General features: G+C 37.6%; 1 long non-coding RNA gene across 2 annotated transcripts in view; it reads right to left on the bottom strand.

The window, feature by feature from the left end:
- LOC138820428 (uncharacterized) overlaps nucleotides 1-25985 on the bottom strand; it is a 41238-nt gene that overhangs the window by 2714 nt on the left and 12539 nt on the right. The window contains exon 2 of one of the 2 annotated variants that reach the window (XR_011369877.1): nucleotides 737-919. This is a non-coding gene — a long non-coding RNA (uncharacterized lncRNA). The remainder of the gene's footprint in view (nucleotides 1-736; nucleotides 920-25985) is intronic. The other variant, XR_011369878.1, reaches the window with a different exon arrangement.

Here is a 25985-nt window from a genome sequence, read left to right as displayed (position 1 = left end):
GTATAATTACTGATATTCTATTACTACTATAAATTATATATGTATAAAATTTGTTTTATTATTATACTGTGAAGGATACAAGGAATGACTTTATTTAAATAAACATATTTGTATGTTTTAGGTGCATGTTATTTTTGTGCCAGTACTGAGGTTTGAACTATGGCCTGGTGTTTTCCTTGAGCCATTTTGCTCAGTGCTAGCAGTTTACAACTTGAACCCCAGGACAACTTCATACTTTTTTCTTGGCTAATTGTCTGTATGAGTCTCAGAGTTATTTTCTGTTTGGGCTAGCTTCAAACAGCTATCTTCAGATCTCTACCTACTAAGTAGCTGTGATTATCCGTGGCATGTTCTTAAGTCATTATTATTGAGTGTTCAATAATATTTTGATATTTCATTTCTAAACCAATTCAGAATAAACAACTACTTATTGGGTAAAACTTTATTTTGCAACAGAAACTGTAAGGACCCTTACTTTAAAATCAGTTTTCAAAGGTATTGCTAGTATAATTCTTTGTCTTACAAGCAGAAAAATTACATAAACATCCCTATCTTAACCGTCTCATTTTCAACAGTATACAAACTACAATATAAACATTCATCTTCCAGAAATCACACCTCTCTAATTACATATTCACCTTTGATTATCCTCCACATGATTATGAACATCCTCTAAGATAGGCTAAACTTATCCACTAGAGTCAGCCTACCACAGCAAACACATTGTAATACTTACTGAATAAATTTGCTTGTCCTCATCCTTATCAGATTTGCAGCTACTTCAGTAAAGAGTATTTTCTGCTGCTTTGCTTGTAGAAAACATCATCCTGTTCTATTTCCCAGCAAAGAAACTGTGGTTGGCAGGCTTGAGAACTGTTAGATTCAGAGGTTCTTTAGTTTTGAATTTTTCCTTTTCTTTCTTGGTAGGTAAGTTGGAATAAGAAAAAAAATTAAGCAGTGTAATTTAGTTTAAATGAAAAGACATTTATTTGAAAATGTATATGTCTGAGTCAAGCAGAAAAGTTCAGATAAGTTGATGTTAGGAAAATGAACCCTAAGATATGTATTCAAATGTTTTTTTTCTTTCAGGTGATTGTTTCTAACACATTTATAAGATTATTTCTTTCTTGCTTTGTATGTTCCTCCCTCACTGTATTTGAGGTTGGTATAATTTGTGGAGGGGAAGGGAAAAAACAAATCGTTTAAATAGGTATACAGGTGGATTCATTGCAACAATGAGATGTACAAGTAGTTATGTGGAAAAACGAACTTTACAACTTTGATGGGTGGGGAGACTAGGATTGGGGGAGGGGTGAGGGGAGGATGGGAAGGGATGGGAAAGGGAAACAAAGGAGGAGGCTACAATGCATGATTGGAAATGTACTTATTATCTTGCCCATGTAATTGTAACACCCTCTGTACAGTATTTTCACAATAAAAATGAAAAAGAAAGAAAAGAAAGAAAATACTACAAGTTGTTGTTATTTAAATTAATTTTTAATTCAAATAGAATAGGGTTGGGTTTAGTGGTGCTTGACTTACTATTTAGAAGGCTGAAAGTTGAGGATCATAGTTTCAAGACAGACAAGCTAAAATGGACCATGGTACTCACAGACAAGGTGAAATGGACTATGGTACCCTTACCTTCAACTAAGAACCAAAAAGCTAAAGGTGGATCTGTGGCTCAAATGGAAGAATGCCAACCTTGAGCAAAAAAGAAAAGCAAAAGGACCTGAAATTAAGTCCTAGCACTAGCACATAGATAATATATATATATACATATATATATACACACACTATATGTATATATGTATGTCAATATGTAAATTATATATGTATATGTATGTATATATAATTATATAATAAATTATTTGCAAGTGTCAACTATATACAAGCAAGCATTTAGTCTTGCTCTTAAAAACAGAATCATACACAATTATGAATCCCTGTGATTTATAGGAGCCAACATATATAGAAATGTAAATGACTAGATTAGGAAATTAATAGAATGATTTTTGTTATAGAATAGACTGTATGCACAAGATTAGGCAAATGATACTAAGTCTTTTTCCAAAACATTGAAAGAAAAAGCATTATAGTACAAGAAATCGCATTTAGATATGGACTATGCCACTCAGTAAACAGGTTGATCAGGAAAATATGATAGCTATATGCATATAAATATGCATATGTGTGTATAAACATGCACAGTGGAATTTTATTTATCCATTATAAAGAATGATAATGCATCATTTGCAAAGAAAGGAAAGAAATTGGGGGAAATCATGTTAAGTGAAAGATGGGAAGAAAGTCAAACCCAGGGAGATATGTTTTCTGTTATATAGGAAGGTAGACATGATCAGGATCAATACAATATGCACACTTTGGGGTGGAATCCAAGTATACACCTAGTTATGAACTGAAATATGGTTGGTTCAGAGAAGCATTTAAATAATGTAATTCCTTAGACTAGCTAACTAACCTTCCAACAAAATAAACACCAGGAATCAAGTACTCAGAGGTAGGACTGGGATCAAGGTAGGGAGAAATAGATATATGAAGCAATAAAGTGGGGATAAATGCAATGATCTAACTTAATGCGTATCCCATAAAATGAAGAAATTGAGGAAAAGTTGGTAGTGAGAGCATTGGGGAAAATTATGAAAGAGGTGACATTGATCAAGATCCAGTGTACTCATGTACTCATGTATTGAATGTCAACTCCTATGTACATGTTGAAATCAAAATAAACTTTAAAAGCCCAATATTCGGTATGCTTATGGAAATATTACAGTGATGGTGGTTCTCTGAATAACTAACCAAGAACGAAGAGTTCAAGAAAGTAAGTAGCAGAAAGGAAATCATGTTCAGCTGGGGAAGAAGTTTAAGATGGGGCAGATTAATGAAAACAGGAATGGATAGCAAATACAATCATAATATTAATGATACATATGTAAAAATGGAACCAGGTAACTTGGAGGATGGGTAGTGTTGGGAAAGATGGGGTAGATCAATGTAACACTAATCAAGGTGCATTATACTAATAAACTCATTGAATTGAAACCTCTTTGCAAAACAACTTTATGATAAATACAAATGAATGAAAACAAACACAAGAATTGAATTTGTATTCCATTTCTTATAGCACAAGTAATATATAGTAAGCTATAATTTGGACAAAATACAAAATTAATAAACTACATGACAAAATAGGAAACTGGAAATATGGGTAATATTGCCTTTGGAAATATACATGCCTTATACATTTCAAAAATATCAATATTCTGATTACTTCGATTTTCTTTTGAAAATAAAGTGATCTATAAACTTTGACACACGATTATCATAATGTTTAATGATACATAATTTAGCTAGATTTCCTAAGAAAACCATTTTTATTTATCTTATATTATAAAATATAAGGAACTGTTATGACACCACTATACTGTAACACAGATACTGAAGGTTCGCTCTTAAATCGCTCCACAGGAGACTGTTACATATAAGCTGCTACAAGTTGCAAAATCCCAAATATAAGTTAAATTACTTAGAAGGAAATGGTAGGAGGACAATTATTATCGTTCACAATCAATATCAGCCTTGGACATCCTGAAAGAGAGTAAGTCAGAGACAAATGTGTTTGTTTCACCAGGCCTCTACTTCCAAACTAGAAGTGTTGGAAAGACCCATCATGGCAACCTACTACTACCTACTACTAAAAGCCAGACCACTAGATAGTCAGATCCTCTAAGACTCCTACATGGAAGACTATCTCTGACACGCATGCTCTTCTTTTCACCAAAGAAACAGTGCATTTAGTAATTTATGTTTTTTGAATTTAGATAATGAATGAACATTTTTCATACAAATCAAGTTTGAAATACCTTTGATATATTTTCCCATGCTTAAAACTAGCAATACAATAAATAATAGTAGCCACAACTTGGAACTTTTCTGCATCAATGGAAAAACAATCTTGAAAAAATGGATTCTGGGAAGAACCGATTAAATCCAGGGATGCATCTATTTTACACACAATTGTTCAAGTGGAAGGAAGGCCAACATAGTTTCATTAAAGTAAGAATTAGTCAAAGGTCTGCACATCCACACTTAAAAAATATTATATTTGTTTTAAACTTGCTGATTGTACTCTAGGTAGACTTTGTAGACTTGGTTATTGTTGACAGACAAAATCTACTTGAGTAAGACATAGGAACCTTAAGCAAGACTTCCTGATAAAGCACATGGTGAGTTAGAAGAGGAAACCATAGTCAAAAAATGAAACTTACTTTTTGTTGGTCACAGCACATGAACTCAGGGACTGAGTACTGTCCTTCAGCTCTTTGGTTCAAAGCTAGCCCTCTCCAACTTTGGTACAGAGTACCACTTCTGATTTTTTGTTGGGTAACTAGAGAGAAATCTCATAGACCTTCTTCTCAGGCTAGCTTAGAACCCCCATCCTCAGATCTCCGTCTCCTGCATATGTAGGATTGTAGTTATAAGCCATCAGTATCCACCACCCCCAAACGGAAACGTTTGAGATTCTAATAAGTTCAATTTTCAGTGGAAACCTCAAAAAGTATGGCAAGGAAAGACCTCCTAGAATTGTTCTTGCTACTAAAGAATTGAAGCTACAGAGTGAGCAACCAGGAAGTTGTCTGTTAGTATAGATGCAAGTCTAGAAGGGTGCTATTAATTTCAGTTATTTTTTTCAATATGATGATCTTCAGTACAAACCTGAACTTGTCACAATGCATCTACCTCTTGGCATGAGCTGAGCCTGGACCTATTCTACCTCAAATGCAAGAGATGCAAAAGAATAGCTCACAGTTTTGGAATGAGTTTCATCAATGTACACCAAATATGCATATACTTCAGTCGAGTTGACCATGCAGATGAATCTGTTTTTCTAACCTTCTTCCATCTTCTATCATTCAACAGCTTTTGATGAATCTCATTTTGTACCTCTTTATTCAACTTCTCAAGATAATTTCTTATTAAGCTTCTAAAATTGTCTTTTCCCCCAATTGTTGCCTTCTTAACATTGCCTCAAATTATAAACTATATATGATTGTCCTGTATGTGTTCACTGATATATTTAAATTTTGGTCTACCATCCACATATTATAGGATATCTTTAACCTGCTATAACTGCTCTGAAAATCATTATGGAGGTTCCTCACCAAAGCAAAAACACAATGCCATAAAACCAAGTGAAATTAGGATTGTGTATATCCAAAAATATTTTTGAAATGAAATAGTAGAAGCATTCACTTCTCTTATATCCCAGTATATGTTTATAGCTATGAATATTACATTTTCTTTATTCCCTCTTTCTGGTACACCTAGGTGGACTGCAGAGATTGATTGTTATGAATGCTCCTGCCATGAACATGGATATTCATGTTGAATCATATTCCTTCAATATGTATCCAAGTTGTTGTAAAGGTCATTAAAATATGTGTCTTTTTTGGCATTGTGTAAACTTCCATTCTGAGCTGCTTATGGGTTGCACTAGTTTATAATGCCACACAACTGAATATTCCTGATTTATTTCAACCTCTCCAGCATTTGTTTTTACTTGTTTGAGTTGTGATAAGTATTCTGATGTGTAATATGGAATCTCAGTGACTTTTTGATACATATTTCCTTTGTGGATAAGAATTTCAAATATTTCATTTATTTATTAAACATTTACATTTGTAATACATTCCTAATCAGTGACTTTCTTTTTTTTTGTTATTTGATCAATTTTTAAGTTTTAGAATTTGTGATTTTTTTTCCCATTCCAACTATTCACCTTAGTAAAAAAAAAATTATCACTACAGTGCACAATTTACTAAAATCAAGCGATTGTACATTTATAACACTGTTTTTGGTTTTTTTTTTTTTACAACCAGGCAATTATTTCAATAAAGACGCCCAACTTCTTTCACTAGAAAGATAGATTGAAAGGATAGTATCTCATATTAGCCCTAAGCTAATCTCAGAATTACCAGTCACAGGGAAGGCCCCAAGAGTTGGGCTAAGTAAAATGCACTTACACAGTAAAAACAGCATTTCAAGTGATCAAAGGGCTTCATAAATTTTTTAAAAGGCACCACCTTCAACAAGCAAATGGTGCAGTTCACAAGCAGACCATAGGAATCTGAACATCAAGAAGATCAAAGGATAAAAGTATACAGAAGGGGGGCTGAGAAGGTGGCTCAGTGGTAGAGCGCTTGCCTTGCATGCCTGAGGCCCTGGGTTCGATTCCTCAGCACCACATAAGAAAAAAGAAAAAAGCCGGAAGTGGCGCTGTGGCTCAAGTGGTAGAGCACTAGCCTTGAGCTGAAGAGCTGTGGGACAGTGCCCAGGCCCAGAGTTCAGGCCCCACAACCGGACCCAAAAAAAAATTTATAAAGAAAGACAACTTTAGAACGTTGACTCAGAATTGGGGGGGGGGACAACCACTAGATACCAAAACTCAATGCTGAAGTGAAGAAGTGTTTTACCCCAAACCTCAGCTGTGTTTGATTCTCTCACATCACACAGACATAGACACACACAGACACACACACACACAGACACACACACACACACACACACACACACCCCTCATGTACACAAAGAACCCTAGGGGCAGTTGTTTCTGGGACAGTGAAACTTTTCTATTCTTCCTTTTAGATAATCAAATGTGATGTTGTGGTTGGCTTCACAGCCACCCCACACCTGAGCAGGAGGGAAAGGATTCCTGAGACTGCAGGATGGCCTTGTGTACCCCTGGCTTCCTGTGTAAGATTGTAGTTCGTGGACCCCTAGGCCAAGCTGAACAGCGGGTACAGTTTGGCTGGAGGATGGCACCCCAGAGCTCTGCATGCATGCATGGGAAGCCCTGTGAGCATGTCTAGGATGGCCTTTCAGCAGTGTGGAGAAGTTGACACCTGTAGTTGGACATGGCAGCAGGCAGGAGAATAGCAGGAATCCTAAAGACAGGAGAGGCACAGGAGTGAATGCGCTTTTCCATGGAGAAACCTAGACTACACGAATGAAGTTCCCAGCCCACACAAGACGGCCACCGCTCAGGTCCCCAGATGCCCTATCTGGTCTTGTCCACAAAGCCTGGTCCTGATCTAGAGCTGGAACCTCCCCGGTTGTCCTGGGCTCAGTGCCGCAGGAGCAGTGAACTCCAGATGTGCTTCCTACGCCCAGTCATTGCAACTCAATGATTATAGTCACAATTCTTCTTTCCCTGGTATCCTAGTTTCTGCTACTCTGTTCTACTACCCATAATTCATAGTACCATGGCTCCAGCCACCTGATTCCCTGACACCCCTGACACTGATACTCCATTCCCTAAGTAAAAAAGGGCAGAGTGGGCACAGCCAGTCGACTTTGGTACTCCTGGCATCTTTCAGGCACATTGGGACCAATTATTCCTCAGGTATTTAACATGAGCTACTAACTGCAGGTGGAAAGGGAAAAAAGTTATACGGAGGTGACTAAAATGTAGAGTCATCAACATATCATCGGTTGCTAGGAAAAGAAGGCCTTAAGGTAAAAGTTAATGAGAAGAGAAAATTTTACAAAGAATATTGGGGATGATGAAATAGGTTTAGCTTAGTCTCATACTAGTGATCTGATTTATTTTATGACACAGATATGTAACTTTTGCATTTTAAAAATTGATGAAGATGCATATATGTGGTACTTATATTAATTTATGGAATAGTTGCATATAATTAATGCTATTCAATATTTTATGTTCTATGATAGTTAACTCATGAGTCTACCATTGTCAATATGAATTGAGCTATTAACAAATGGAATTTCACTGTCAAATACTACAAGGAGATTACTGGTGCTAGTACCAAAATGAAAGCTAGTAAAACTGAATAAAGCTACAAGTTTGAAAGGAGGGGGTAGTGTTAAGGACTTCTTCACCATGGAATCTGGGAAGACTAGAATGTGTTTTCTTGAAATACTTGTTTTTTTAACCTTGTTAGAAATCAGAACATTATTATTTATTCTTGCTTTTTGGGACCTTTTTAGTGAATGGTTTACAAAAAATTATCAACATGACTTTGAAAATTCACTGATGTGAATTATCAGATGAACATTATATGCAAAGCTTCCCTGAGATGCAGGCAAGCTGGATTCCTTTTCTATTAAATTAATGAAATAAGCTTAGTTTTGAATGGATGGACAGTCCATGACATTTGTTCCCAAACAAGAAAAGATACAGGAGAAAATAAAAGAGAAAGGAGACCCAAGCCTCCTGAAATTAGCGGAAATATATAGAAATATAATTTTAAAAATCATGGTTCAAAGTAAACCATGGCAGGAAAATCTGTGAGACTCTTATCTCCAATTAACCACCAGAAAGGAGGAAGTGTTGCTGTGGCTCAAGTGGTAGATGCTTCTGCTTGATCTGAGGAGTTCAGCAACATGTTAACACTCAGGCACAGAGTTCAAGCCCCACAAATGACAAAAAGGAATTTTAAAAAATTAAAGCATCAAACAACCTGAAGATGTTGTCCAGAGTAAAGAGTGTGGCCTTATGCATTTACATGACTTAGTCACTTGCAACCTAATTTATCAGGTGAGGGTTGGTGATTTGTGTGAGTGCCAAAACCTGCAAAACTATTTTGCACTTTACCAAGGAAGGAGGGATTGGAGGAAGGGGAAAGGTGTTTGGCGGTCATTCCTTTTGGTTCAGTGGTTGTTTTCTGGAGTCAAATTCAGAGAAATTTCCCTGCTAATCCTACTTGCATGGGGAACTAAGGAGCTATGCCCTGGAAGTGGACTTTGTCCTGTCCTTCGCCTGGTTCCAACTCCCACTGGGTAATCAAAGTCCCTCTTCAGGACCAAGATGCCTTGAAGACAACTTATCCACCGGGCAGATGGACCTAACCACAGCCAGAAAGGCAAAATGTGCCATGTCAAGGGCAGCACATGAGATCAACACATGAGACCAGAGATTTTTTGTCATTCTCATTTTGTATTACCACTTTGATTCTACAAAATAATATGTTGATTTTAACACCTCTCACCTCTCCCCCCGCATTGGTAAAGCTCACAAAACTCCTTCTTTTGGCTCCCAGGACACTTAACTCTTAGGTTTGTCCAATCGTTTCCATGATAGAGAATGACTTAATTGTATTTTGAACACATAAAGCATGCATATAAAACTAGCACATTTTGATCTTAGGAGAAAATAGCCTGTTCCCCTCACAAATTTATTGACTGTTAGGCAGTTTTAGAGGGGAATCTGTTTTCCTTTTTAGATAAAAGGCTTGTAGGAAACTATGTTCATAATCTGGCTGCTCCTCCCCACACACCTAAAATACAAATTTCACAAGAATTTACAAGAAAGAATACAAAAACCAAACACTGGGAATGCTCAGAAACAGAATGTTTTCAAAACCCAGAATATAACTTTGTTGTCTGAGGGAGGGGCTCTCTTTATATCAATTAACCAACACAAAAGAGGAGCCATTAGTACCTGACATGAGTGTCAATGGTTGCTATTCCAAGGACAAGGAGCTGGACAGACTGATCCGGTGGGAGGTTGCAGGGAAGAAATCTTCCACAGTGACTTGGGTACAAAAGTTGGAGTTACCACCTCTGTGCCTGTCTTTCTTCTTGCAGCACAACAGAGTTTTCCCCTGCTCCAAGAAGGCTATCTATGTACAAGCAGATCTAGAGAAAGGCTTTGGTTCAGTAGGCCCCATCATGCAATGCATGATGACCCTTCCCAAGGAAGGGTCATTCAAGCCCTGGGCCTACAGGCCAGTGCTAGAGTACTTCAGTGGGCACCATGCCATGTACGCCTATGCCCAGGTAGAGCTTCCAGTGACTGCAGCTGGCTCTGTGCTGTGGCACCATCCTAGCCCGCCAGCATGTCTTCTTCTCCCACAGTCCCCTGGTATTGCCGAAGGTGGGCGAGCTGCAGTGAGGCTTCTACTTCACCAGAGGCCCCAGCATGCCTAGTGCGCATGAAGAGGCTGCCATCTAAACTACTAATTTTATGGAGCAGTTGTAAATAAGGTTATACACATTAGTGTATGCACAATGTTATATCCTGAGTCTGTAGTTTCCAAAGGACATTGAACTCTATACTAGCAAAAATAGGTTTTATTGTTTGTATTTATAAGGCCATAATGGCAAACTGAAATAAAAGTACAATAAAGTTGTTATCCAAAAACACAGTATTAAATATCAGAATTTGAAAAAAGTTGCATGTAAGTAGTGCAAATGTAGTTATACTAGAATGATAAAATACACACAAACTATATTACTTTAGTTACATTCAAAAATAAAAAATAAGGAATTACAGAAAGAATACCAACTGTATATAAAATATTAACATGGTTTTAAAGGTTGAAATAATATAGTTAATATATATTGCTGTAATAAAACATAATATTTCTATGTTCTGGTTCTGTTTATATCACTGAAGGAAAATATTAGAAAATAGAAAGTATATGTGGCACATGTTGCTTCCGGTCCCAAGAAGGGGAGTGGAACTTCTGAATGTGTGTCCTGGGAAGGTCCCCATGACCAGCCCACGAAGACCCATCAGAGGTCCATGTGGTGACCTTGCAGGGGCTCCAGGGTACCACAAGGATACTGCATTGTATCTCTAAAGCCTTCACCTTTGTACTACACTGAGATTTAGGGAGTAAGAGGGTAATGGGGCTTAGAAAAAGAGTTGTGATATTCTAAGAGAATATGTAAAACACCAGTCCACAAATCCACATTTTCAGTAAGGTACCTTTCTACCTGAATATAGGAAAAATACAGTGAACCAAAGAAAGTGGGCCCTAGAACTAAGCAAAAGTTACTAACCAGATATGACTGAGGCAAGCAAATTTAACCTAACACATAAATATGCAAAATCTGCACTGTTTATACGAATACACTTGGAAACAAAATGCAATAGAAGATAGATACCTTGTATTAATACTTACTCAGCTAGGCCACGGTGGCTCGTAACTACAGTCCTATATAGGAAAATTGAGCTTTTGTGAATAACAAGTATACAAGATTCCATTTCATAAATAACCAGGAAAAGATTAGCTGGACCGGCACTGGTGATACATACCCGTAATCCTACTTACTCAGGAGGCTGAGATCTGAGGATCGTGGTTCAAAGCCAGCCCAGGGAGGAACGTATGTTAGACTCATCTCCAAATAACCAGTAAAAAAACCGGAAGTGGCACTGTGGCTCAAGTGGTAGAGCACTCGCCTTGACTTGAAGAGCTCAGGAACAGCGCCTAGGCCCAGAGGTCAAGCCCCATGACCAACAAAAAAAGCTAGGTTGGAAGCACGACTTAAGTGGTAGAGTGACAAGCAAGCAAGCTGAATCCTTGAGTTCAAACCCTGGTACAAGCTAACAAGGAAGGAAACATATTCCCAACATTTTCTTTTCATGAAGGGAAGGAATGAGGTGGTTGTTCCATCAATCTTATCTAGGGAAATAATCAGTGATCCTTCTGGCAATCCCCAAGATGACAGAACCGATATCTTCTCTTTTTAAGAGAAGTTCTCTCTCTCTCTCTCTCTCTCTCTCTCTCTCTCTCTCTCTCTCTCTCTCTCTCTCTCTGTGTGTCCATTGTGGGCTTGAATTCAGAGGCTGGGAGCTGACCCTGAGTATTTTTGCTCAAACTAGTGCTCTACCAATTTGAACCAAATTGCCACTTTCAGTTCTGGTGCTTACTTCAAGATAAGCATCTCATGGACTTTTCCTGCCTGGGCTTGTCTTTGAATCTCAATCCTCAGATCTCAGCCTCCTGAGGAGCTAGGATTATAGGCCTGAGCAACCTGTGCCCAGCTAAGGGAAGTCCCTAACAGGATGATCATCTGAATGCCAATGAATGATTCCTACCATTCTCTGTCTGATGTACTGTTAGACTCAAATTTTGTCTGAGTACTTACTAATAAGTTGTTTAACCCCTGTGCTTCCATGTAAGAAAGTTAACAGTTAACTTCTCAGAGCAATCCAGAGTTCAGTGAATTAATACACAGAAGTTCTATAAAGAGAAGATGTTGGCACACAGTAATACTTAGGTTATTCCTAGGCTTCTACTTTGTGGAAACAACTGAGGAGGCTCAGAGGCTTGTAATGAAAATAATTTGCTAAATCCTGGAGATGTGGAGTACAAGGAATATATGGGATCAGGGGAGGTGGCCAGAATTATACTGAAGGAAGGACTCAGAGATAATTCTGGAGATATACCTGACAGTTTAAGGCACAGGATACATAAGATCCCACAAACGGGCTCTAGAAGAAGAGAAGCTGAAAGAGATGTCATTTTAAAAGACCTACAAGGCAAGGATGAGCCTTTAAAGGAGATGTTGAGACACAGAAGGAAAATCAGTACTGTGATATCAGAAGCCAGTTAGAGGACATGTTTAAGAAATCAATAAAGTCCAATGATTCTGAGAACCAAGAAGACTCAGGTTGAAACATCCATTACATCAGGAGACATGGTGACAGCTTCCAGAACACAAAGAGGGCAAGAGTGAAGTGAGGAATGAAGATGGGGTATGTAAATGAAGAAAGAATGCACACAACTCAGAAAGAGGGAATCATGAGAGAATGGAGGCTCAAGAGAAGGGTCAGCAGATTTCTGAGTGCCAAGCACCAGTGGCTCACACCTATAAGCCTAGCTACTCAGGAGGCTGAGATTTGAGAACCACAGTTCGAAACCAGCCTGGGTACACAAATCCTTCAGACTCTTATCTCCAATTAACCAGCAAAAATAGCAAAACTGGAGGCATGGCTCTAGCAGTCATGAGCAAAAATCCAAGTGACAACACGAATCTCTGAGTTCAAGTCCCAGAACCAGCATGAGAATGACTGTGTTTAAACTGTTGATTCCAAGACCAGAGCTGGGAGAAATGAGATGAATACAGAAGGGAAAAACCTGACATATGAAGCTTCTATGAAGTAGAGAGAGAAGACCAAAAGCTCTAAGAGCTGTGAGAAGATGGGCTTTTACCAGGAAGGCAGGAACTTAGGAGATGAGTGGCTATAGACAGGTTTGTACCTTTGACAGGGAAAAAACTGTGAAGTTCCCATCTGATGACTCCCACCTTGTTTATGACACAAAGCTGCACAGGGAGAATGAAAGAGGAGGTGTGGGGCGAAAGGGAAAGGGTAGTGTCAGAGTTCTGAGTAGATAAGAAGGACTAAGCTGTAAGGTGGTAAAAGTGAAACCCTGAAACAGATTGCTATGTGGAACTGAGGACTCATTTTAGAATACTGGGGGTCAAGCCTTGCAGAGATTTCAAATGATTACAGTGCCTGCCTGTGGGTACAGGCACGTAGGACAACTGTGAGAAGTCATCCTGCTGGGGTTTGGCTAAGCGAGATCCCATACGAACTCCAAAGGAAAAGTGGACTTAAGGTATAAACCTGCTAGATACGGACCAGGCACCTAAGCAACAAGAAGTAAAGAGAGAAAAGAGGGACTTGGTGATAATAACAGGAACAGAAAAAAATGAGTTGAACAGCTACTGATGGAAAGAGGTGGGTGAAGAACAGAATATTTGAATTTAACCCATTAATTTCATTAAAACCCATTAGAAGTAGACACAAGTGGGTCATGCTTCATGTTAGCTCTTCAGAAGACAGATACAGAGGATTGCGGTTTGAAGCTGGCCCAGGCAAAAAGTCTACTAGACTCCATCTCCAAAATAACCACCAGAAACCAGGAGGTACAGCACTAGCTGTCAGCAAGCTGAGCAAGAGCTCAAGGCTCCAGTTCAAATCCCAGTACCTAAAAAAATCACTCATTAGCAATTGTGTAGATTTTAAGTCAAAGCCCAGCAAAATAAGAACCAGGAAATGGGTGCTAGTAAGAAGGGAAGGGGGAGGGGAGGAGAAGGAAGGGGTTGATGAAGGGGGAAGGTTGGAGAATGCAGGCAAGAATCCAAGCCACAGAATTGAGACATAATAAGGGAAAGGGTGTGTCAAAAGGGTGTGTGTGAAGATGTGACACAAATCAAGATGCAGAGTACACAAAAACAGCTTTGGTAAATTGCAAAACTTTCCATACATAACCTAGAATTAAGATAAGTAAAGGAAGGGGTGGCTTGGAGAATTGGGGGAGAATGCTGATCAAGACGCATTGTATTCATCAACTGCTTTGTACAACTACCTAAAGATAACAAAAATATTTTTTAAAAGGAAACTGAGAATGACTATGGTCATAATGCAAGACACAATGTTATCTACTGTTAAGACAGAAAAAAATGGGAATGCAAGTTTTAGAACCCAAATAAGATGATTATGCTAAAAAAATTACTCATTAGATAGCTTGACCTGGATTGCTCCTTATTAATACATTAAGATGTATGAAAAGATTACAACCTAATGAGGAAAATATGTGAAACACCCTACTTAGTTGGAGACTCTTCATCCAGGACACACAGGGTCTCCTCCACTGAGTCCTCTTCCTTCAAGGCCATTAACTCCACGCCATTGAAAAACAGCAAAAGCCTCTGCAGTCATATGAATGCGTTTACACTAATGCTTTTACAACCATAAGATTGCAAAAGCAAATTTTAATGGCCCATTTCTTCTTTTTCTAAAAAAATGCTTTATTAACTTTTAAACTTAAGAGCATTGCACTGAAGCAAAATTTTCCTACTTATGCTTTCTGCATAGCTGAGATTACAGATGTATACCCCCATGTCTGGCTTGTTGATATTCAGTCTTTTCCCCCAGATAACCTCAAACCATGATCCTCCCAAGTTTCTAGAAATTACAAGTGGGGGTCACTGAGCTCAAATTTAGTGTCTTATTTCTTAAGTATTTGCTTTTCAAGGAGTTATGTGCACATACAGTTGCCACAGTAAAATGAATTTTTCATCCATATAAATTTCCAGAATATGAAAATTAATTTTATCACTAGAAAATTCCATAAAATAAGAATGGGCTATATGCCAGGCAACAGTGGCTCATGCCTATACTCCTAGCTACTCATAAGGCTGAGATTGAGAATCACAGTTCAAAGCCATCCAGGCAGGAAAGTATGTGTGAGTCTTATCTCCAGTTAATCACGAGAAAACTGGAAATGGAGCTGTGGCTCAAAGTGGTAAAGCACTTGCTTTAATGCACTAGCCCACGTCCTGAGTTCAAGCCCTACAACCAAGAGAGAGAGAGGGGGTAGGGAGAATGGACTATAAATAAATCAAAATTCTTATCTTAGAAAATTCCAGCTACTTAAAGGAGTCATAAACTGAGGTGTTCACACCTGTAATCCTAGTACTCAGGAAGCAGAGGACTGCAATTTGAAGCTAGTCCAGGCAGGAAGGTTTGTGAGACTCCAGTTAATCACCACAAAGGAAGTAGAATGGTGGTTCTAGAGGTAAAGCACTGGTCTTAAGCATCTAGGTCCTGAGTTCAAGCACCATGGTCAACATGAGAGACAGAAAGAGAGACAGAGAGAGGGAAACAGAGAGGACATCATAAATATTATTTTTTTGGTCAGTCCTGGAGCTTGAATTCAGGGTCTGAGCACTGCTTCTGAGCTTCTTTTACTAGCACTCTGCCACTTGAGACACAGCACCACTTCTGGTCTTTTCTGTTTATGTGGTACTAAGGAATCCAACACAGGACTTCATGCTAGCTAGGTGAGCACTCTACCACTAAGCCACATTCCCAGCCTCAACCATAAATATTCTTAAACTACAAGTATTAAAAATACTTCCTAAGAATAAGACTATGTTGGGCCTGGAACTACAGTAGAAGACCAACAAAATGCTGTGGCTTAAGTGACAGAGTGTTTGGTATAACAAGCCAAGTTCAGTTCCCAACACTGCTGTAAAAAATTTACAGTCACATATGGAATGCAGCATTTTTTACAACCTGGTTCAGAAAAAAAATTTTCAGTGATGGCTTTTTAAGTTTTAAAAGTACATATAAATTATATTGCATTAATAAAATACATCTCAACTTAAATATTTTTTGTTCTAAGTATGTAGAAACAACATTCAATTTTTAAAAACACTCACAATTAAAAGAGGTATTCTTAAGGAAGGGACCCAAAGGTGCAATGAATGCCTCTGTGCCAGTGAACATATAAAATAATATTTATCAACAGGAATTTCAGGAAATTGCAACAAGTTTTTAATATTTTTTTTCCTCTTGATGAAGATGGTGTTTTTTTCTTTTTTCTTTTTGGTCTTTGTCTCTTGCTTTTTGCCTGTTTTTCCTTTAGCTGTCTTTGGTGGGTAATAGGAGGCAAAGCAATGGAAGAACCAATGGTGAAAAAATGCAGCAGTGGTACTCAGTAGACACAGGAAAATGAACTGTGGAACTATACAATTTGTAGGTAGAGATGGGAGAGGGAAACGGAGATAACAAAGGAAGGGGTGAAATTGCCCCCAAAGAAAAAATTCATTACATGCTTATGAAATGGTAACCCTTCTATACAACTCTTTAATAATTAATAACAGTTGCTGGGAAGGTGGATCAGTGGTAGAGTGCTTGCCTTGCATGCATGAGGCCCTGGGTTCAATTCCTCAGCACCACATAAGCAGAAAAAGTTGGAAGTGTTGTTGTGGCTAAAGTGGTAGAGTACAACCCATGAGCTGAAGAGTTGAGGGACAGTGCCTAGGCTAAGGTTACAGGCCCCATGACTGACAAAAAATTTAATAACAATTTTTTAACCTCACAGTTTCTTTTTGCCATGAACTTTGATTAAATTCTACTTTAGTTTTGTTTTTCTTTTGTTGTACGGGTTCCGAGTCTTGAATTTAGGGTCTCTCTCTCTCTCTCTCTCTCTCCCCTTGCTCAGCTTTTTCTCTCAAGGCTGGCACTCTATCACTAGAGGTACACTTTCACGTCCAGCTTTTTATTTTTTTTCTTGTTTAACTAGAGATTCGAATATCTATCTCAGTTTCATTTGCCTGAACTGGTTTCAAACTTTTAATTCTCAGATCTCAACCTCCTGAGTAGCTAGGAGTATAGATGTGAGCAACAAGTCCCTTCCTTTAAAAAAATTATTATATATTAGTTATACAAGGGGAGATTTTGTTGTGACATTTCCACACAATGTTATCCTTCTCCCTCTTCTTAAAACAATTTCAAAAAGTTTCAGTTTTACTTTGACAAAAATCTACTTAACCATATTCATTCTCTTTCCCCTTAGTTAGCCAACCTTCTTGCTAGTTCTCTGCCTCAGCCTCTCTCTCTCCCCCCAACTTTCCATTGATCAACAGTTTTCATGTTATTTTCATATATAGTTATAATGTATCTCAAAATTATTCACTCTCTTTTTCCCTTTCCCTTCCCCTCTTAAACAGTCCTGTAGACTCAATTTGTAAATCTGCCCATATACACAAAGGTACAATCATGTCTATGAATATATATGCTCTTTAGGCCTAGCTTCTATATCGGAAACAAACACATATCTTGTGTTGTTTTATTTTTATTTTTTAGCTTGGTTCATTATGATGTCCTCTATTATATCCACTTTTCTGAGAGCGACATGATTTCATTTTCCTTCATGGCTGTGTAACATTCCATGGTACATCTATATTACTTCTTCTTTATCAGTTCAAGAAGATTCCAGGTGTCTGATTCCATCATTTGGATATTGTGCACAGTGCTGTAATAAACATGAGTTATGCGGGCATCTTTCAGGTATATTGATATATTCTACTGACATACGCCTCATATTGGTATAATGGAGTCTTTGGAAGGGTCTGTTTCTAGACTGTTACCCATAGTGGTTGCACTAGTTTGCATTCCCACGAAAAGAGTATAAAGATTCCTTTTCTAATTCATCTTACCACATTTTCTTGGTGGCTGTCATTCCAACTGAAGTAGATTTAATCTTATTGCAGTTTTAATTTGCATGTTCTCTGTTATAGCTAAGGCTGTTGAACATTTCCTCATGACTTTATTAGCCATCTTTTTCTTCTTCTGAAAACTATGTAATTAGATTATTTTTGGTTTTTTTTGCTGTCTAATTTCAGTCCTTTATATAGGATGGATATCAATCCTTTATTTGTTGAATAGCTGGCAGCCCTAGGAAACTCCAAATTGTCATTACTCAGTCATGTGGGTCTGTCCTTCTGCCAGTGTTTTCAGCATGAACAAGGGATGAACTGCACATCTCTTGGCTTTCACTTCCTCATGGATCCAAAGTTCACATGACAGCACTGACTTCACATTAGCTGATTAAAAACAACAGGAGGGCCTGGGGACTTGCTCAGTGTAAGAGAACTCATCTGGCAAGTGCAAGGATTTAAGTTCAGACCTCAGCTCTGAAAACTACAGAAACAATTAAACAACAATCAAACCCAAAACCACAAAAAGTGAGTCTTACCTGATGCTGGTGGCTTATACTGGTAATCTTAGCTACTTAGGAGGCGGAGATCTGAGGATTGTGGTCCAAAGCCAGGCTGGGCAGGAAAATCAGTGAGACTCTTATCTCCAAAAATCCAGAAGTGAAGACAAGGCTCAAGTGGTAGAGTGCTAGCTTTCAGCATAAAAGCTCAGGGTGAACACCCAGGCCCTATGTTCAAGCCCCAGATCCTTCACACATTAAAATGTCTTACACTAAGACTGATTTATTAACTATCACCACCTAAATTCCTGTCACAAAGAAACCCAAAATGAATGCCATGAGACACGTCTTTCCAACACCACTCCTGGAAGCCCCACAAGTGACACAGCCACCTCTTCATACATACATATAGATATTATGTGTATATGCGTATATATGTATATCTAGATACATACATACAATTGAAGTAAGAAAAAGATCATTGAGAATATGGAATTCCAGATTGAGCAACCACTCAAAAAGTTTCTCTTCAGGTCCTATAGAAGAGAATGGTAGTAAAACTAATGTTACATTTGGCATTATTATTTTATACATTTGTCTTTTAGAACAGATACTCAAAGAAGTATAGTTCTGCCTGGCATTGTGGCACATGTCTGTAATGCTAGCATTTAGGAGGTGGCAGTAGCAAGCTAACAATTTAGAGACCAGCCTGGGACACAGAGAACTCCAGGTCACCCTGGAACTGTCTGTATCCAGAATAATACTAACAACAAATAAAAACAAGATTGCATAAAAAGCTTAGACTCTTTAAACGAAGAAGAATAGAAGTACAGATGCATCAAGTTTCTAATTTATGGAAAGCTGGTCTTGCACAGTTCCTTGCTCTACATCATCCCTTACCCTACAGTAAATCCTACCACTTGGTCAGCAAACACCATGAAGGTCAACACCCCTGTAAAACCAAATACATACCTACTCTAGCAGAACTGGCAAAGATCGAAAGTATCATTAAACCATAAAGAAATGTCTAACAGGAGGAAGATACAGGAGAAACTTCTCTTGGAGCTGCAACCCACATCTACAAATGACTATAAAGTAAGAAGCAATACCAAGAAGCTAAAAGGACTCTGAAAGGTCTCCAAAAAGTATATAATATGTGGGAATTTAGAAAGCTTATTAAGACATACATAAATATGCCAGGCCATATACTTGTTTGGGCATCAACAAGTATGTAGACATCTGTCACAAATCATTAGCTAATATAAAATACGAAAAGATCCTTAAAAGCAGTTTCAAATCTAAATGCAACAGAGCAAACTTGTTTTAAAAAGTTATCACCTAGAAGCTGGGCACCGGTGACTCAGACCTGTAATTCTAGCTTCTCAGGAGGCTGAGATCTGAGGATTATGGTTCAAAGGCAGCCCAGGCAAGGAAGTCTGTAAGACTCTTATCTCTAGTAAATCACTGAAAACTGAAAGTGGCACTGTGGCTAGAGTGCTAGCCTTGAGCTGAAGAGCTGAGGGATAGCACCAAGGCCCAGAGTTCAAGCCCCACAACCAAAAATATAAAGTTATCACCTAGGTACTTACACCAAAAATATTACGTCAGTAAATCAAAGCCCCAAATCAGTCTCTGCTTAAGGATACATAATTATAAAGCATAATTCAGTGATCACAATTCTCAATAAAAGCAAATAAAGGTACATAGATTTACACTACATCGTAGGCTCTCAGAGGACACACATTCACCCCTTACCTGGTCTCTTTACCTAATCCCCAGGTACAAGCTCCATATCTACCTATGCAGTCTTCAGTTCTAATAGCTCTAGAGAAATGAATAGTATTCCTTTAAGCTACTACTGACGCTCTAGTCAATTTCTACATCAGAAAAAGCGATCATAAAAGTTGTCCCAAGATAGCCTTTCAAAAAGTAATACCATAATAGCATACTGATATGAATTTGGCTAAATATTCATACATAATGAACAGATTCATATATTATTGAAATTTATGTAGAAAATAGCACATATAAAATGACTTACTTTTTATCATTCCCACTGTATGTTTCAAAATCTTGTTTCCCTGTGTGGTCAAATGCATCAAAACCTCAATTCCTGGGACCGCCTCTCCCTCTTCTTCTCATGCCCCCTTTTGGGCTTCCACATCCTTTCAGCGGCCTGTCTCAATCAAACCTGTCCACTGGTCTAGTCAAAGATGACAATGCAATATGATAAGAGAGCCCAAGCCTCTGCCCGTGTTCTGCCTCATCCAGGCTCCTGTATGGTGTGGTACACTACCAGGATCTGGTGGTGTAATCACCTGCCCGCTTTCCCTTCTGCCCATCCTTGTGCTTTCTGAGGACCTACTTTTTTTCTACTAGACTCCAAGATGTAGTTCTAAATGAATACATCTTTTTAATCATTTTAACACCTTGTTTATTAACTTTTTTAAATTTGTATAGGCTTTCCAAAACATTTTCCCTAACAACAAATTACTTATTTAAAAGAGATCCTGGCTGGGCGCCGGTGGCTCACGCCTATAATCCTAGCTATTCAGGAGACAGAGATCTGAGGATCAAAGTTCAAAGCCAGCCCAGGCAGGAAAGTCTAAGAGACATTTTATCTCCAATGAACCACCAGAAAACTGAAAGTAGAGCTGTGGCTTAAAATGGTAGAGCACTAGCCTTGAGCAAAGAAGTTCGCAGAAAGTGCCCAAACCCTGAGTTCAAGCCCCATGACTGACCAAAACAAAAACGGATCCTGAAATCAAGTAATCCGGATTATTAATAGCTTCAATACTTGCACCAGTAAATTATCCTACCATTCTCTCATGGCTAAGAAAAGCCATTCTTACCACAATAAAAAAAAAGATCGAATTTACAATTTTCTTTTTTTGAAAACAAATGCAGAAATGATGATTAATCTTACCTTTTTCATATAAAACATTATGCTAAATAAATTCTCTACATTGGCTTTTCTACCTTCTAACAAAACCCAAACCAATTTTAAAACAGAACATTTTTTTCTGATTTAAAATTCTATTCTTTTCCAATTTTCTTTATTAGCATTTAATATAATTTTGAGAAAAGAGAAATTATTTTAACCTATCAAAATTCCTTACGTAAATTAGACTAGACATAGAAATACAGAAAAAAATCATAGCACATTATGAATTGTTAGAATATAGTCCAAAGGCTAATAATTTTTAAAATAATTTTTATTGAGATTCAGTGATTACATAAAATTCACAAATTTCACAGTATTGTGGGATAGTAATACTTAAAGTCATATACACATTTTAACCTTTACAAGGCAAATTGTCATTATCATGGTCTATAAAGTTTGTGAATTCTATAAGTTTTGACAATACAACTATTTCTTCCAAATCGGTTGATATGTACCTTTCTTTCCTTTTGTTTAGTGTAACCTGCTCCCTCTTTCCCTCTAATTCTCTCCCTTCCATTGCTGCCCTTGAATTCCTTAGTTCATTTTCATTCAATGTCCAATGTAGCTGATGTGCCCCTCTGTTATATAGTCTCCTATTTCCCTCTGATTCTGTGTCCTGCTCCTAGCTCCCCTCAGATGTGCACATATATGGTAAATATATATGGTACATATATATGGTACATATATATGGTATCTATCTATCTATCTATCTATCTATCTATCTATCTATCTATCTATCTATCTATCTATCTATCTATCTACCATATATAAGGTCGAGAACATGGAGTCATTTAGGAATGATATGACAAATTAAGTAGAGGTCCTTTGTTTCTTGAATCCTGTTTATTTTGTCATATGTCTTTGCATTTTGGATTTAACATTCACATATCAGGAAGCCATGTACCATTTGTCTCTCTGATCTTGGCTTACCTTGCTTGAAATGATTTATTCTAATTCTATCAATTTCTGGTGAATACCGTTATTTTATCCTTTCTAATGCCTGCATATTTCACTGTATGTATGTACTACAAATTTTTGATACATTCATCTGTAATGAGGCATCTGGGTTGTTTCCATATCTTAGCTATTGTGAACAGTGCTGCAATAAACATGGAGGTGCATGTGTCCTTGTATCCTGGTTCCTGTTGCTCAGGGTAGATGCCTAGGAGTGGTATGGCTGGGTCATATGGGAGATCTATATTTAGCTTTCTGAGGACCCTTCAGACTGCTTTCCAAAGTGGTTGTGTTAGTGTACATTCCCACTAGCAATGCAAGGGTTCCTCTTTCTCCATATACCCTCCAGCATTTGTCATTGGCTGACATTAGGATGTGTTCCATTCTGACTGGTGTAAGGTGGTATCTCAGTGTTTTGATTTGCATTTCCTTTATGGCCAAGGATGATGAACATTTCATGTGTTTCTTTGCCATTTGTATCTCTTCTTCTGAGAAGTTTCTCTTTAGCTGCTTTCCCATTTAATATTTGGTTATATTTGGGAGGATTTAGTTTCTTGAGTTCCCTGTATATAATGGATATTAGGCCTTTCTCTGATCTATTGCTGGTGAATATTTTTTCCCAATTAGTTGGTTATCTTTCTAGTTTGGTTTCTATTTCTTCATCGATGCTGAAATTTTGTTTTAAGATAGTCCCATTCTTCGAGTCTCCAATTTGTTGTGACCCGGGGACTTTGTTCAGGAAGTTCCTGCCTGTGCCTGTAAGTTCAACTGTCTCTCCTACTCTGTCCTGCAATAGTTTCACAGGTTCAGGTTTGATGGGAAGGTCTTCAATTCATTTTGAGTTGATGCTAGTGCATGGAGACAGGTTGGGGTCCTCTTTTAGTTTTGTGCATGTGGCCACCTTGTTTTCAGTTCTTCCACTGTATGTCTTTGGCTCCTTTGTCAAGTGTCAGATGAATATAGGTATGTGATTTTACTTCTGGATCTTCTAGTCTGTTCCATTGCTCTTCGGGTCTGTTTTTGTGCCAATACTAAGCTGTCTTTGTTATTATGGCTCTGTAGAAGAGCTTGAAATCTGGTATCGTGATTTGTCCTTCATTGTTTCTTTTGCCTATAATTGCTTTGGCTATTCTCGGTTGTTTGTAACACAAATCTTTAAAAAAAAGTCTACACAATACTTGAACAGCAAACACATACATGGGAAACAACATCAGTGAAAATCAGTCCTACATTTATAGAAATCTAGATCAGATAACAACAAAACACCAAAGTCTTCTCAAATATATTAATGATAGAAACCAAGCCTAAAATCATCACTGTGTATATTGTAATCCTTGAAAACAGTATATATTCCATATACTTTTTTCCCATTTCCTTTGTTGTTGTTGTTGTTGTTGTTGTTGTTGTTGTTTTGAGTTTGCATTTTTTGAAACGTAGTCTTCCTAATCTAACCCAGGATACAAACTTGCAATTATCCTGCTTCAGCCTCATAATTACTAGAACAACAGGTGTGAAGCAGCACACCAGGTCTTCTGTATTTTAAAACTTAATGAAAATTAAATAATCTTGTACTGAAGAAGTTTAATTCTTGACAAACTCTAACACAAAATGCAGAAGATTAACATATGGATCATGAAACCTGAGCTGGGTGTCAGTGGCTCACACGTGTAATCCAGCTACTCAGGAGGCTGAGATCTGAGAATTGTGGTTCAAAGACAACCTGTGCAGGAAAGTTCGTGAGACCCTTATCTCCAATTAACCACCAGAAAACCAGAGAACACTGCCACTTACATTTGGTAGGAGTATCAGAAGTTGTGTCCTCTCAATGGGTCATGTGAGAAATACATATGCTACAAAAATAACTGGTCTACACTTTATTCCAGATTAAAGAAGATAGAACACTTCGTGAAATTTGAATGCAAATTAAATAATTTAAAGAATCAGATAATAGTGCTATATCAATATTAATTACTTTAGTAATTCTCTCATGGTTTTTGGCAAATACATAAAGTATTTAGGGATAAAGGAACACTCACACATCTTATTTCTAAATGACAAAGAGAAAACTATGTAGAAAAGGAGAGAATGGTAAAGCAAATATGTTAAGAAGTTGATATTCAGGGAATCCAAATGAAGGGTATAAGAGAATACTTTATGTAATTCTTGCCATGTTTTTATAAATCAAATTATTTTAAAAGAAATAAAGAAAAGTCACTTCATTGTTTCATATCCCTGTGCCCCTACCATTACATATGTTATTTCACTTCACAGACAGATTTTCATGTCACAAAAATCTATCTTTTTAAGCCTACCATACTTATTAAAAAAAGAAAAACTGACATGTTCAATTATACTTTTTAAAGTTCCATACTTTTTAAAAATGATGGCAACGACGGTTTCTGCATTTGAACAAAAATTTCATTTTTTCCATAGAATAAAAGTCTGAGTAGAGAAAAAATACATAAACCTTTCAAAAATTTAGTTCTGCTCCAAGAAGCTTTACATATAAAAGTGGCCATTACAGAGAAAATTTGAAATAATCACCAAAAATAAAAAATAAAGTGAGCTTTTCCAGAACTTTCTCTAACCTTGTGGCAGATCCACCAGGTTGTGCATTGCTGTTTTATGTGTCCCTTCTAGTTAGTCACCATATGCACACCACTTCAGATGTGCTGCTCTCTGCTACAGGTCCTTTATTTACTTATTTCTAATTGACTCTAGCAGGGATGAGGTACACTTGACCCATGGGCCCTATAAGGCCTGAAAAATCATTTGGTACATGACAGGTTATAAATATCCAAATAGCGCTTGGTAGAAAATGGTTCCTTACTCCAGCCTTATAAAGCCATGTTCTTTGACTAAGACTTTGTTTCGGACAGGGTCCTAAATGAATTTGGATGGCAGGAAGTCAAAACACTTTGAGAAACTTGACTCCCTGAATACAGAACTATCTTACTAACAGGAGGCATAAGCAAAATAATAACTACGTTTGTAGAAGGCTTTGCTCTGACTCAGGAGACATGGTAGAATGCACCAGTCCTATGCATTACTTCACACCAGAGAACTTTCCAGAGTTTGGTATCATGTATCATATTAGACTTTTCTTCACATGTCTCATGATAGCCTACTTAGCTGATCATAGAATTAAGAATCTGTTTCAATCTATTTAAGAGACTGAATTCATAATGCTAAATCAAAACCCTAATTATATCCCTACTCTAAAATTAGCTCCTTAGTGTAAAACTTCAAAGTAAAATTTTAAAGAATCCAATATACTCATCTGTTTTGGTTTTGTTTTGTTTTGCTGTGCTGGGGCTTGAGTTAAGGACTGTATGCTTGCTACAAAAGCACTCTACTTGAACCATGCCTCCAGTTCCTTTTGATTATTTACTTGTTTATTTTTTTCTGGTGTCAGTATTGGTCCTTACACTCAGGACCTTGAGCTTTTACTTACCTTTTTTTGTTGTTGTTTACAGCTGCTGCTGTATTAGGCCTCAGTTCTAATCTGGCTAATTGGAGAGAAAATATTATGGATTTTACTGCCTGGGCTGACTTCAAACTGTGATCCTCAGATCTTAGCCTTCTGAGTAGCTAGTACTACAGATGTGAGCCACTAGAGTCCAGCTATTTTGTTACTTTTGTATACTTGCTTTTGATTAGGCCAGCCTGGACCCCATATTTATGCTTCCCACATAGGTGAAAGGCATGTACCAGGACACTCAGCTTTTCATAAGTTAAGGTGGTGTCTCGCAAAACAGCTATGTTAACTCGTGTGAAACACTGCACTGTGTGCTTCTCAT

The sequence above is a fragment of the Dipodomys merriami genome, unplaced genomic scaffold, assembly GCF_024711535.1.
Source record: "Dipodomys merriami isolate MVZ:Mamm:240054 unplaced genomic scaffold, mDipMer1.0.p SCAF_882, whole genome shotgun sequence".
NCBI classification, from domain to species: domain Eukaryota; kingdom Metazoa; phylum Chordata; class Mammalia; order Rodentia; family Heteromyidae; genus Dipodomys; species Dipodomys merriami.
Note: the sequence above shows the minus strand (reverse complement) of the source record. Positions and strands in the feature narration are given on the sequence as shown.